This window comes from Lygodium microphyllum, chromosome 5 (assembly GCF_053477565.2).
Source record: "Lygodium microphyllum isolate KBCC chromosome 5, Lygodium_microphyllum_v1.1.10, whole genome shotgun sequence".
In the NCBI taxonomy this organism is placed as follows: domain Eukaryota; kingdom Viridiplantae; phylum Streptophyta; class Polypodiopsida; order Schizaeales; family Lygodiaceae; genus Lygodium; species Lygodium microphyllum.
The window spans coordinates 175,311,788-175,325,972 of record NC_141139.1 but is presented as its reverse complement, the minus strand read 5'-3'; positions in this window follow the sequence as shown (position 1 = coordinate 175,325,972).

Genomic DNA, 14,185 nt, shown 5'->3' with positions numbered 1-14,185 from the left:
AGCTCAATGGAGAAGGCTTCCATGATTGGAAGGAGAAGACCATCTACCACCTTATGTAAAAGGACTTGTGGGACCTATTTGAGGATGATGCAGATAGCAAGAAGGAAGATGATGAACACATGTTCATTGAACAAGACTAGCTCAAGACAAAGGAGTGGAAAAAGATGAACAACAAGGCTCTAGGCATCATTGACTGGGGACTAAGTGATGATGTACTACATCATATCTCTAGAATCATAGATGATAGAACTACTTGGGAGGAACCTGACATGATGTTTAGTACCTAAGCAAAGAATTCAAAGGTAAAATTACTTATGCAATTTTATAAACTAGATATAAAAGACAGTGCTTCCATGACCATACACATTAACAAGTTCAAGAGCCTAAAAACCCAGCTTACAACTCTTAAGATGAATATTGATGAAGATGAAGCAATAGTTATACTGCTTGCAAGTGTAAATAAGGATCCATAGGAGAATCTTGTGTCCACCTTAAGTAATATTCCAAGTCTCTCACTTAAAGACATTGAGCACTCTCTTGTTGATGAAGAAAATAAACGAAAGAACAAGAATGCAAAATATGGTGTCCCATTGTCTAGGAAAAATCTCTTATACACCAAAGGAGCTGTTGGACCCAAAGGAAGAGGTCAAGGATTCAACACTGACAACAAAGATCGGATGACATGTCATTATTGTGGTAACACTAGCCATATAGCTAGTGAATGTTTCCATTGTAAAAGAGTACAACAGGTGTAGAATGGTAACCACCAGAATCAATTCATGAATAAAAGAGAATAAGAAGAAGAAGATGCTTCTGCCATCAACAACAACTGTGACAAATTTTTTTGAAGAAATTATCTTTCCCATAGTGGCTTTTTTGTTTCCCTTTGTGGATTTTCTTTGTAAAACAAAACCCTTACCAAATATGTAAAGTTTCAAGCTTTAAGTTGACTAGGCTGCCTATGAGCTAGTCTCCCGAGCCATGTTATCATGTAGGGGGGGCAAAAGCCAGCAAGTGTAGGAACTCATCATTTGAGGGGGGGTGTTGAGAAATGACAAATGATGTATGCTCTAGGAAGAGATGTCCTGAATCCCATATGCACAGTGAGGAGAGCGGAACAACCCAACTACTATAAAGCATTGTACTTGCAAGATGAGTAATGCAACATGATGGTACTTTTGTCCTTTCAATTGAGAGTCTAAGTCATTGTACAACCACACAAGACTATGTTTATGAGTCCAAGTCTTAATCTTGGAACCTAATTCACTTGTTTGACATTCTATCTTCAACTCTATGTCTTCATGAGTTCACTCTATCTCTTCAAGCTACCATAGCCATGCTCTAGATTGGTTCTTCTAACATGGTATCAGAGCTCAGCTAAGCATATCCCAACTCAATCTATCTCTCCTCTCGGCTCTCTCAAGCCTTCTCAACTTCAATCCAACTTAGTGCTAGCTTATGACCTCATTTTTAATCTCTATCTTTACTTGATAGTTTATGGTAGCCGTAGCCAATAGTACATACCTACCTTGGAGCCTCTAGATCTCCCAAACCAGGCAATATCTATGAAGCTTCCTTCTAGACATATCCTCTACTCCATAGGACACTTCACATTAGCCCCTCTACAAGATGGCATAGCCAAAATTCATGCTCGTTGTCCAAAACTGTGCCTCCTCTGGTCGCATTGTTGCTTCTACGTGCATAGGCCATGATTCCCCCTACGAGCATAGAGCAATCAAAGGTGGGGTAATGAGCTTTCTCCCAATCATCAAAAGACTCACCAATTGGTTGCTTCTATAGTCTATTATTATAAAAAAGCTAGTTAGGTCTGCCAGAAACCCTAAAGAATCCATAGCCAAAACCTCAAGAGCTTGACATTTATCACTAGCTGTTCTCACTAAAGCTATCAATAGTTGTTTTAATCACTGAGCTACAAGCATTAAAGTCTCCAACAAGTATAAACCTTCAAGAAGAAAATCTAGAACAACCCACTTGAATTCAAGCAGTCCACTTGAAGATCAAGAAGACTTCCTAAAATCAGGAAACCTCAAGTCTGACATCAAGCTAGTATCTCTTGATACTAACCTAATGCTTCTTGGCACTTGTGTTTCTTGACACATCCAAGAACAATTCATTTTCTAGTTTTACTTTAGTTCTTGCAAAGATAAACATGAAGATTTTTAATGTGGAGTGCCCAAATAATTAAATCTCTTGTAAGCTTCAATCTCATTGTAAAAGGATAGACACTACCCAAGTACACTCGTGGTAAGATCTCCTTCAAAATGTTTGAACTTGAGCAAATCTCCAAGTTCAATGGAGAAGGCTTTCATGACTAGAAGGAGAAGACTATCTACCACCTTAGGCGAAAGGACTTGTGGGACCTATTTGAGGATGATGCAGATAGCAAGAAGGAAGATGATGAACACGAGTTCGTTGAAGAATACCAGCTCAAGACAAAGGAATGGAAAAAGATGAAAAACAAGGCTCTTGGCATCATTGCATGGGGACTAAGTGATGATGTACTACATCATATCTCTAGCATCAGAGATGCTAGAACTGCTTGGGAGGAACTTGACAGGATGTTTGGTACCCAAGCAAAGAATTCAAAGGTAAATTTACTCATGCAATTTTATAAACTAGATATAAAAGGCAGTGCTTCTATGACCATACACATTAACAAGTTCAAGAGCCTAAAAACCCAGCTTGCAACTCTTAAGAAGAATATTGATGAAGATGAAGCAATAGTCGTACTGCTTGCAAAGTGTAAATAAGGATCCATATGAGAATCTTGTGTCCACCCTAAGTAATATTCCAATCCTCTCACTTAAAGACATTGAGCACTCTCTTCTTGATGAAGAGAATAAGAAAAAGAACAAGAATGCAAAAGATGGCGTCCCATCATCTAGAAAAAATCTCTTATACACCAAAGGAGCTGTTGGACCCAAAGGAAGAGGTCAAGGATTCAACACGGACAACAAAGATCGGATGACATGTCATTATTGTGGTAACACTAGCCATATAGCTAGTGAATGTTTCCATTGTAAAAGAGTACAACAGGTGTAGAATGGTAACCACCAGAATCAATTCATGAATAAAAGAGAATAAGAAGAAGAAGATGCTTCTGCCATCAACAACAACTGTGACAAATTTTTTTGAAGAAATTATCTTTCCCATAGTGGCTTTTTTGTTTCCCTTTGTGGATTTTCTTTGTAAAACAAAACCCTTACCAAATATGTAAAGTTTCAAGCTTTAAGTTGACTAGGCTGCCTATGAGCTAGTCTCCCGAGCCATGTTATCATGTAGGGGGGGCAAAAGCCAGCAAGTGTAGGAACTCATCATTTGAGGGGGGGTGTTGAGAAATGACAAATGATGTATGCTCTAGGAAGAGATGTCCTGAATCCCATATGCACAGTGAGGAGAGCGGAACAACCCAACTACTATAAAGCATTGTACTTGCAAGATGAGTAATGCAACATGATGGTACTTTTGTCCTTTCAATTGAGAGTCTAAGTCATTGTACAACCACACAAGACTATGTTTATGAGTCCAAGTCTTAATCTTGGAACCTAATTCACTTGTTTGACATTCTATCTTCAACTCTATGTCTTCATGAGTTCACTCTATCTCTTCAAGCTACCATAGCCATGCTCTAGATTGGTTCTTCTAACATGGTATCAGAGCTCAGCTAAGCATATCCCAACTCAATCTATCTCTCCTCTCGGCTCTCTCAAGCCTTCTCAACTTCAATCCAACTTAGTGCTAGCTTATGACCTCATTTTTAATCTCTATCTTTACTTGATAGTTTATGGTAGCCGTAGCCAATAGTACATACCTACCTTGGAGCCTCTAGATCTCCCAAACCAGGCAATATCTATGAAGCTTCCTTCTAGACATATCCTCTACTCCATAGGACACTTCACATTAGCCCCTCTACAAGATGGCATAGCCAAAATTCATGCTCGTTGTCCAAAACTGTGCCTCCTCTGGTCGCATTGTTGCTTCTACGTGCATAGGCCATGATTCCCCCTACGAGCATAGAGCAATCAAAGGTGGGGTAATGAGCTTTCTCCCAATCATCAAAAGACTCACCAATTGGTTGCTTCTATAGTCTATTATTATAAAAAAGCTAGTTAGGTCTGCCAGAAACCCTAAAGAATCCATAGCCAAAACCTCAAGAGCTTGACATTTATCACTAGCTGTTCTCACTAAAGCTATCAATAGTTGTTTTAATCACTGAGCTACAAGCATTAAAGTCTCCAACAAGTATAAACCTTCAAGAAGAAAATCTAGAACAACCCACTTGAATTCAAGCAGTCCACTTGAAGATCAAGAAGACTTCCTAAAATCAGGAAACCTCAAGTCTGACATCAAGCTAGTATCTCTTGATACTAACCTAATGCTTCTTGGCACTTGTGTTTCTTGACACATCCAAGAACAATTCATTTTCTAGTTTTACTTTAGTTCTTGCAAAGATAAACATGAAGATTTTTAATGTGGAGTGCCCAAATAATTAAATCTCTTGTAAGCTTCAATCTCATTGTAAAAGGATAGACACTACCCAAGTACACTCGTGGTAAGATCTCCTTCAAAATGTTTGAACTTGAGCAAATCTCCAAGTTCAATGGAGAAGGCTTTCATGACTAGAAGGAGAAGACTATCTACCACCTTAGGCGAAAGGACTTGTGGGACCTATTTGAGGATGATGCAGATAGCAAGAAGGAAGATGATGAACACGAGTTCGTTGAAGAATACCAGCTCAAGACAAAGGAATGGAAAAAGATGAAAAACAAGGCTCTTGGCATCATTGCATGGGGACTAAGTGATGATGTACTACATCATATCTCTAGCATCAGAGATGCTAGAACTGCTTGGGAGGAACTTGACAGGATGTTTGGTACCCAAGCAAAGAATTCAAAGGTAAATTTACTCATGCAATTTTATAAACTAGATATAAAAGGCAGTGCTTCTATGACCATACACATTAACAAGTTCAAGAGCCTAAAAACCCAGCTTGCAACTCTTAAGAAGAATATTGATGAAGATGAAGCAATAGTCGTACTGCTTGCAAAGTGTAAATAAGGATCCATATGAGAATCTTGTGTCCACCCTAAGTAATATTCCAATCCTCTCACTTAAAGACATTGAGCACTCTCTTCTTGATGAAGAGAATAAGAAAAAGAACAAGAATGCAAAAGATGGCGTCCCATCATCTAGAAAAAATCTCTTATACACCAAAGGAGCTGTTGGACCCAAAGGAAGAGGTCAAAGATACAACACCGACAACAAAGATCAGATGACATGTCATTATTGTTGTAACACTAGCCATATAGCTAGTGAATGTTTCCATCGTAAAAGAGCACAACAGGTGTAGAATGGTAACCACCAGAATCAATTCATGAATAAAAGAGAAGAAGAAGAAGAAGATGCTTCCGCCATCAACAACAACTGTGACAGATTTTTTTGAAGAAATTATCTTTCCCATAGTGGATTTTTTGTTTCCCTTAGTAGATTTTCTTTGTAAAACAAAACCCTTACCAAATATGTAAATTTTTAAGCTTTAACTTGACCAGGCTGCCTATGAGCTAGTCTCCCGGGCCATGTTATCATGTAGGGGGGGGACAGCTAGTAAGTATAGGAACTCATCATTTGAGGGGGGGTGTTGAGAAATGACAAATGATGTATGCTCTAGGAAGAGATGTCATGAATCCCATATGCACAGTGAGGAGAATGGAACAACTCAACTACTATAAAGCATTGTACTTGCAATATGAGTAATGCAACATGATGGTACTTTTGTCCTTTCAATTAAGAGTCTGAGTCATTGTAGAACCACACAAGACTGTGTTTATGAGTCCAAGTCTCAATCTTGGAACCTAATTCACTTGTGTGACATTATATCTTCAACTCTATATCTTCATGAGTTCACTCTATCTCTTCAAGCCACCATAACCATGCTCTAGATCCATTCTTTTGACACATAGTTGGTTATCATTAAGTGCTAGTTGGTTATAGCTTGTAGAAAACTTTTCTCATACTTGTACTGGTTGTATGAACAACTACTGGTGCTCATATGCCCATGCATTGAACCCCAAGTGTTATGGTACATGTCAAAGTTCTGAGGCTGGTTTGATAGATAGCTTGCTTACATAAGGGCTATGTAGGAGATGAAGCCTACATAAACATGTTATTATTGCTAGATGTTTTGCCACATGCTTGGAGAAGTTTTTGAAAAATTTTGAGCTAAAATTTATTAGTTATTGTAGACTGTTACTATCATAAAGTTAGTGGACTTAAACTATCATGCTTTAATAATGATCTATCTATGCATCTAGAATGAAATTTTTGGAGCTCCCATGTCTACAATATGCTTAGATGATGAGCTAAACAAAACTGATTGTAGAGTACAAATAGATGTACTTGTGTTGCTTGAATGCTATACAAATATCTTGATCAGTGAAAGATTGACTTGGTTTGTAGGAAGTCAGGTAATAATTGTTAAGAAGATTGCAATGAATACATAGAGTTGTCATCATGGCAAATGCTGAAAGGTCAAACAATATCACTCAAATAGTGGGTGAGAAGCTAGATAATAACAACTATGCTATTTGAAAGTTCCATATGGAGAACTTTCTCATTAGGAAATGCTATTGGGATTTAGTGGAAAAGTGTTGACCAAGCTTCTTGAAAAAGCTCAACCAACTATTGCTGAACAACTAAGGACGCATCATGCTTAGATGGAAAGAGCCTGTAGAGTTCTATGTTGGTTGTTAATATGTACTTTAGATGCCATGGTGATGCAAATTATGAATTGCAAGACACCAAAAGATTCATGGAATATCCTGATGTGATACTATGGTACTACCACCAATGCAAGAAAGTACATCCAAAACATAAGTTCAATACTATGGATAAGAAAGAATGCTCTATTCATGAGTATGTAACAGAGAACAACACTATTGCAAATCAATTGGCAACTATTGGAACTAAAGTAGAGGATGAGGATTTGGTTATAGTGACCTTGAATGATTTAGGACCTAAATACAAGTTATTTGACATGTCTATCTTAGTGAGATCTCCACAAAAAAATGGAGTGGTTGAATAGAAAAATAGGGTCATTATGGAAGCAGTCAAAGGTCAATGCTAAATGAGAAAGATATGCCTCTTTGTTATTGGATTAAAGCAAATCTAAGTATCGTTTATGTCATGAATCGGACACCTATAGAGTTGGCATATATGGGAAGGCATTGTATGAGCAGCTTTATGGATATAAGCCTGATATTAAATACTTGAAAGTGTTTGGTAGCATTGCATATGTGCATGTACCTGATGATAAAGGGAAGAATCTTGTTCCAAAAGTAGTGAAGGCTATCTTAATTGGTTACTCATAGAAACAAGAAGGATTATAAGTGCTATGTCCCATCTACTCATAAGACTTTTATTAGCTATCATGTGGTATTTGATGAGCTAGCATCCTAGTATGGTGCTAAGAAAGTAAGAGTTTGTGATGACTTTTCACAAAGTACATATGCCATATGAATGCTGAAAACGGAATGCATGACACTACTAGTGCTAATGGACCTATACATGATGTATCTCCCGGTGTGAGTCCTTAGATAGGTAGAGTACATAGTCATGGATCTAATTCCACTAACATGGATTTAGCAATGAGGGGGAGAAGGCTCAATAGTATGGGTTGGACTATGAAGAGATCTTTAGTCCTATTGGGAAGATGGCAACTATACAGCATTAGCTACATTCAAAGGTTGGAATCTACATCAGATACATGTAAAGGTGTTGGGGTAAAAGGCCTTTGGGCTTGCCCGTGTACACTGTGACCACCCATTCTTTATTCATACATAATATGATAGTGCAATAAGCCTCTCAGTTCAATTAGACAACACCTACATTCTGTGTGCTCTTTTCTCCCGCATCTTTCTCTTCTCCTTCTCCACTACCATTGCATCCCCTTCAATTGGTATCAAAGCTTTGGATCAGAGCTTGATCGTGGAGCTTGGCCCGCACCCAAGATTGAAGACCTAGAGCTTGAAGCTTTAATGCCAGCCACTTCTTCCTCCCGAGGTAAGATTTCATCTCCCGCCTCTCCCCGACCCTCATAGGTGCTTTGCATGTGTTCCTTAGCTTCATTGGGCACCTCCTATGCCCCCATTTTCCCCCTTATCCTCAAGATAACCAGCAGGCCCCACAGTAGCAGCTCACATTTTTTTGCGCTTGTTTCAAAATCTAGCTCAAAAATCCAATTTTTCTCATATCTTGAGCATCTGGAATCCGATTTAGGCAAGGTAAGAGTCTAACTTTGGGTCTTGGCACACTCCGGACGCAATGGCAATGTTAGATCTACTAAATTCTGATCATAGAATGCTTTGCAATAGATCTGAGCTAATTTACAGCAAGAAAATGTCATGCTTTTAGCTTATGTGATGCTCCCAAGGCTTGGTATTTGATGCCCAAATGATTTGGGGATGTTTGCCCAATGTTTTGAGATGCTTTGGGACTTTTTTTGAGCTTCCATAGCTCAATTTATGCAGGGATTTATTGTTGTACATTGTTTGGGCAACAAGGTTTTGTCAAGGACGACTTATGCATAATGCTCTTTGTTGACATTCGGGTATCCTGTTGGATGTATTGATGCTTGGTCGTCATGGTTTATGCCCAGATATGCTATTTGAGAGCTATTGAGCCTTGATTTGGATGCAGACACTTTGTTGTTGGTTGGGATTTATGCTACCTTGGTTGACATGTTATTTTACCTCCAGTTTGGTTATGCCTATGGTCTACGGGTGCTCTCGACTACTCGCGATGATATGTTGATGTATTTGGATGATGCTACTTTGATGTTTATGCTCCCGGATGCTTCTTGAGCAAAGAGTGAAGCTCAATTCTAGGTTCACTATCATTTTCTTTGCAACTGGCATTTCACTTGACAAGATTTATGCCCCATGCTATCCATTATGCGACTGATGTTTGATGTGGATGCTTTTGGATTCAACTATAGTATGGCAGTTGTTTGGGCTTGAATCGACTTGCATTTGAGAATTTGTGGAGTAGTTCTCATTTGGTTGGTTTATCACTTATGCAGCTTGGATGTTATTTGGCCCTTAATGCCCCGATTATGGATCTTGGATTTACTTGGATGTAGATACATGTTTGAGCAGTGCTTGCTCCATTGTCTTGGCAATTGGTTATTGAGCTTTCATTGCTCATTCATGCTTGGTTCTTAGCGGGTTACTTCTTGATCAGTGGACTTCTTGATAGTGCTTGGGTTTAGTAGCTATAGCTTTGTTGCTTTTGTGTTGCCTAGCTTCTATGTTAGTTAGGTTGCTTTTGCCCATACAGGTCAAAGAGCAGTTGCTCTTGATGCTTACCCGGCTATGCACTTTTCTCCTGGAGCTTGACTCTTGCAGGATGCTTTGCTTTTGCCCATACAGGTCAAAGAGCAGTTTCTTCTATGTTAGTTAGGTTTCTTTTTCCCATACAAGTCAAAGAGCAGTTGCTCTTGATGCTTACCCGGCTATGCACTTTTCTCCTGGAGCTTGACTCTTGCAGGATGCTTTGCCACCTGTTAGTCTTTACTTGACTTGGATGTTCCTAGGTGGCATGATGTACTGCAGAGCTATGTGTATGTGTATGGTTATGGGCTGATTTCATGGCTGAATACACTATACTCTTATGACAGATGTCTTATGCTTTACTGTATTGTGGTTGGTTATGTCATGCAGTTGGCTACGACTCTTCTTCATGTGGGAGCCTTTACATCCTTGGTTGATGCCTTTATGTCCTCCCGTCCATTGATGCCTTTATGCCCTCTCGTCTATTGACGTTTTGTGAGCCTTTGTAGCATGCTTCTACCACTGATGTACTTGCAAATGATTTTCTTTATGAGCAGGTTCCCTTTTTTGGGACAACCCACGACTCCTTGAGCTCCCTAGATGCTATGGATAGCCCTATTCATAATGACTTGGATTCCTTGTGGTCTTCTACTTATTCTTCTTCTACAAATGTATGCTTCCATTGTGGGAAGCTTGGGCATGTTAAAAGAAAATGTTTCAGATGGATTAGAGAGTAGCATAGACAAAGACAGAATCGACATGAGGAGAGAGTCAGAGATACAGGAGATGCAGTGGGTGTTACCACTGTTACTAGTGGTGAGGTACATGTTGTTACCCATGATGATGCAGTTGAGCATGTACTCATGTCATCTAGTTTCCCTACAACTTTCTTGCTCAGTGATATGGCCTACGCCTCAAATTGGCTATTGGATTCTATGGCATCTTATCATGTTACAACACATACAGCATGGTTCTCTACTTACAGGGAGTTTCATGGATGCATTTCTTTGGGCCTTGAGCAGACTTATGCTATTCTTGGTATAGGGGACATACACCTAGCTTTGCCTAATGGGATTTCTCTTATGCTTAGGCATGTTTTACATGTTTCCATGCTCAGTAGGAGCTTGATTTATGTCAGTCAATTGCATGATGCAGGTTACTCTGTTTCTCTTCAGGATAGATCATGGAAGATCTGTCATGGTTGCTTGGTTTTGGCTAGAGGTTCTCGAGTTGGTTCTCATTACCTAGTGCATGTCTCTCATGTGGGAGATTCTATGGTTGTAGTTATTCGGATACCACGTGCATTGTTATGGCATTATCACCTAGTCCATATGCACTATAGAGAGATGGAGATCTTGTCTCGTTCAGACTCCTTGTTGTCTCCTATGTCACTTACAAATCTTGATGCTTGCCTTGATTGTACTCTTGGTCCTTGCAGAGCCCCCTTGGCTTATGGTGATCGTATGAGGCATGCTCCTCTAGATCTTGTCCATTGTGCAGTATATGGACATATGCCTTCTCAGTCACTTGGTGGAGCGTCGTACTTTGTGACCTTTTTTAATCATGCTACCCACCGTATTTGGGCTTTTCCCTTGGTGCAGATTGAGGATGCTACAGTTATGCTTGACAAGTTTATGGATTCTATTGGTAGCAGGCCTAGGTGCTTGCAAATGGATTATGAGAGTCATGCTCTCTCTCCCAGCTTTCGGACCTCTTGTTAGCAGTATGGCATTGATTTCTTGTGTCCACGATATTATGGGATTTCTCATGGCATGTGCCTGACCTTACAAGCAAAGGTTGCTTCTATGCTTACCACAGCTGGGTTGTCTTATGGCTTTTGGGCTGAGGCCCTTATGACAACAGTCTATTTGGTTAACAGGACGCCGTGCTTGACCTTGGATCGTATTACACCCCATGAGGCATGGAGTGGCATGTAGCCCTCCTATGATTACTTGAGGATGTTTGGCTGCCACCCATCTGTACGTATGCCACATGAGCCTATGTGTCATGTAGATGTATCCTCCTTGGTTATGGAGATGGTGACTTTAAGGCCTATAGATTATGGGATTTGGATGCCCAGCATGTCATACGTAGACGTCATGCTGTCTTCTATGAGTGGCAAACACCTCTCAAGCCTCTTGATGAGCATTCAGTACGATTTATGGCTGATTTTACAACAGTTATAGTGCCATTACAGGAAGCTGTTTATGCTAAAAATGAGGCACTTATTGGCCCAGATGACATAGCTATGCATAGCAGTCAGGGTCAGGATGTTGGTGGTCAGTTGCTAGACCCCTTTGCAGGCTCATGAGAGCCGTTTTCTTGTAGTTTTGCAGGCTGGGAAGCTAGCCATATGCAAGTCTTCCTCTTCGCTGAGGCCACATGTAGTCTTGAGACCCCCTTGGATGAGTGTCCGGGATGTTGGCTCTCTTTTAGTGATTGACTCTAGAGAGTTTGACTGCTCTCAGTTGTCTTGTATGTGCCATGCTGATGCTATGCGCAACTCTGATGCTTTACAGCCGTAATGAGTTGTGCTTGCTTCATGAAAAGCATTCTTGGATTGTTCGGTTGTATGGAGTTGCGGGATCGCTTATCTCCTGGATGTCATAGACTCAGGGATGCTTGACTCTTCTTCTACAGAGGTTCCTGACACTTCTTGCATAGCTCGCTTTCCGATTGGGCATTGGGTGAGATGCCATAATTCCTCACCTTATCTTTTTTTTTATTTTCTTTGTTTTCACTCCCTAGACACATTGGCCTTTTAGTGGGAGGTTATTGGGGTAAAAGGCCTCTAGGCCTGCTCGTGTACACTACTGTGACCACCCATTCTTTATTCATATATAATATGATAGTGCAATAAGGATGTGAGTTCAGTTAGACAGCACCTACATTGTGTGTGTTCTTCTCTCCCGCATCTTTCTCTTCTCCTTCTCCACTACCATTGCATCCCCTTCAAAAGGGTGCTTTTCTAAATGGTGACTTGATGAAAGAAGTCTTTATAGATTAGCCAAAAGGATATATACATCATGAATATCCATCTTATGTTTGCATATTGAAGAAAGCATTGTATGGTTTCAAACAGGCACCACGTACATGGAATGCAAAAATCAGCCCATACTTATAGAGACTTGGTTTTCAAATGAACAAAGCTAATCATAGCTTGTTTACTAAGAAGACAAAGAAAGTCTATGTGATTTTGGTGGTTTATGTAGATGACTTTGTCATTACAGGTGATGATACATAGGGGATTGATAAGATCAAATCTATGTTACAAAAAGAGTTTCAAATAAAAGATTTGGGAGAGCTGAAATTCTTCCTTGGTATTGAGGTCATACAGACACCTCAAGGAATCAAGATGTTGCATAAGCAGTATGCACATAATATGATGGAAAAGTATGGTATGTTGGAGTGCAAGCCCATGGATACTCCATTAGAGTAGAATGTCAAGTTGATAGTTGATACAAGACATGAGATTGAGAATGTGATTATGTACAGATAGACAATTGATAGTTTGATTTATCTTACTATCACTAGACCTGATCTCAAACAGTTGGGTTGATCAATTGGTTAATACAAAAGCCAAGGAAACCTCATTTAGATGTTATGAGAAAGATTATGAAGTATGTAAAGGCTACATTATGGGTTGTTTTATGAGTATGGTAATCCTCTTGAGCTTACAAGATCCACTGATGTAGATTGGGCTAGATGTGCATATCACAGAAGATCGACAAGTGGATATGCATTTGGTCTTGGCAACAACATGATTTGCTAGAGCAGTAAAAAGCAACCCACTCTAGCTCTCTCAAGTATAGTGAAGCAGAATGCAAAGGTGTAGCCTTAGCTACATGTGTGAAGCTATTTGACTAGTTAAGATGTTAGATGATTTGGGAGTACATGTGGATAAACCAGTCAAGTTGTATTGTGATAACATGGATAGTGTTCTTTTAGCAAGTAGTCATGTTTATCATGCAAGATTGAAGCACATAGAGGTGCATTACCATTTCATTAAGGAAATGGTATTTGGAGGCAAGATAGATCTTATCCATGTGAAGATAGAAGACCAATTAGCAAATATTTTTACCAAATCACTTGGTAGAGATAAGTTTACTCATTTGAGATTGTTGCTTGGGATACAGGAGCCGATTTGAGCTTGAGGGGGAGTGTGAAGAACTAAGCTCATCTATCATACCCGACATGATAGTTGTAGATCTTAGTTATCACCTGCATGTGTATGTGTTAAATAAGTTGGATAGACTAGACTTAACTCTAGTTACTATGATGGTCAGATAGACCTAGTGTGACCTACGTCACTAGTATGTAAGTTAGATGGATGAATAATGAAGAAAAAGCCTAAGAGTTCTCTACTCTTTGAGCTTGCTCAATGTTTGTGTCTCTTTCTCTCTCTCTCAATCTCTAACATGGTGTTAGAGCCATGAAGCCATGAGACCTTGAAACCCTGTGAGCTCAACATTGGTATCGCGGGAGCTAGAATTTGAAGACATGGACATTATTTAGGATGTTGCTTGTATGTGTGTTTAAATTTAGGAGAAGTTGATCAAGCATTCTCTATGTGTTAAGGTTTAGGAGAAACACATGCATTGAAAGAAGATACTTGTGAGAAGTCATAGTATCGATAAGAGAAAGAAGCATAGAGAAGCAAGAAACTTTGGCACAATGAAGAGATGAGAATTTAGAGATTAAGGAGTGTGAGAGAGCAAAGAAAATTTCAGTAGCTTTTGCAATATGCATTTAACACAAAATTTGGTCTTTTTTTACTCCAAAAGCAAGGGGCAGTGTCCTTATCCTTTAGACCAAATAGATTGAAGAAAGTACTGATG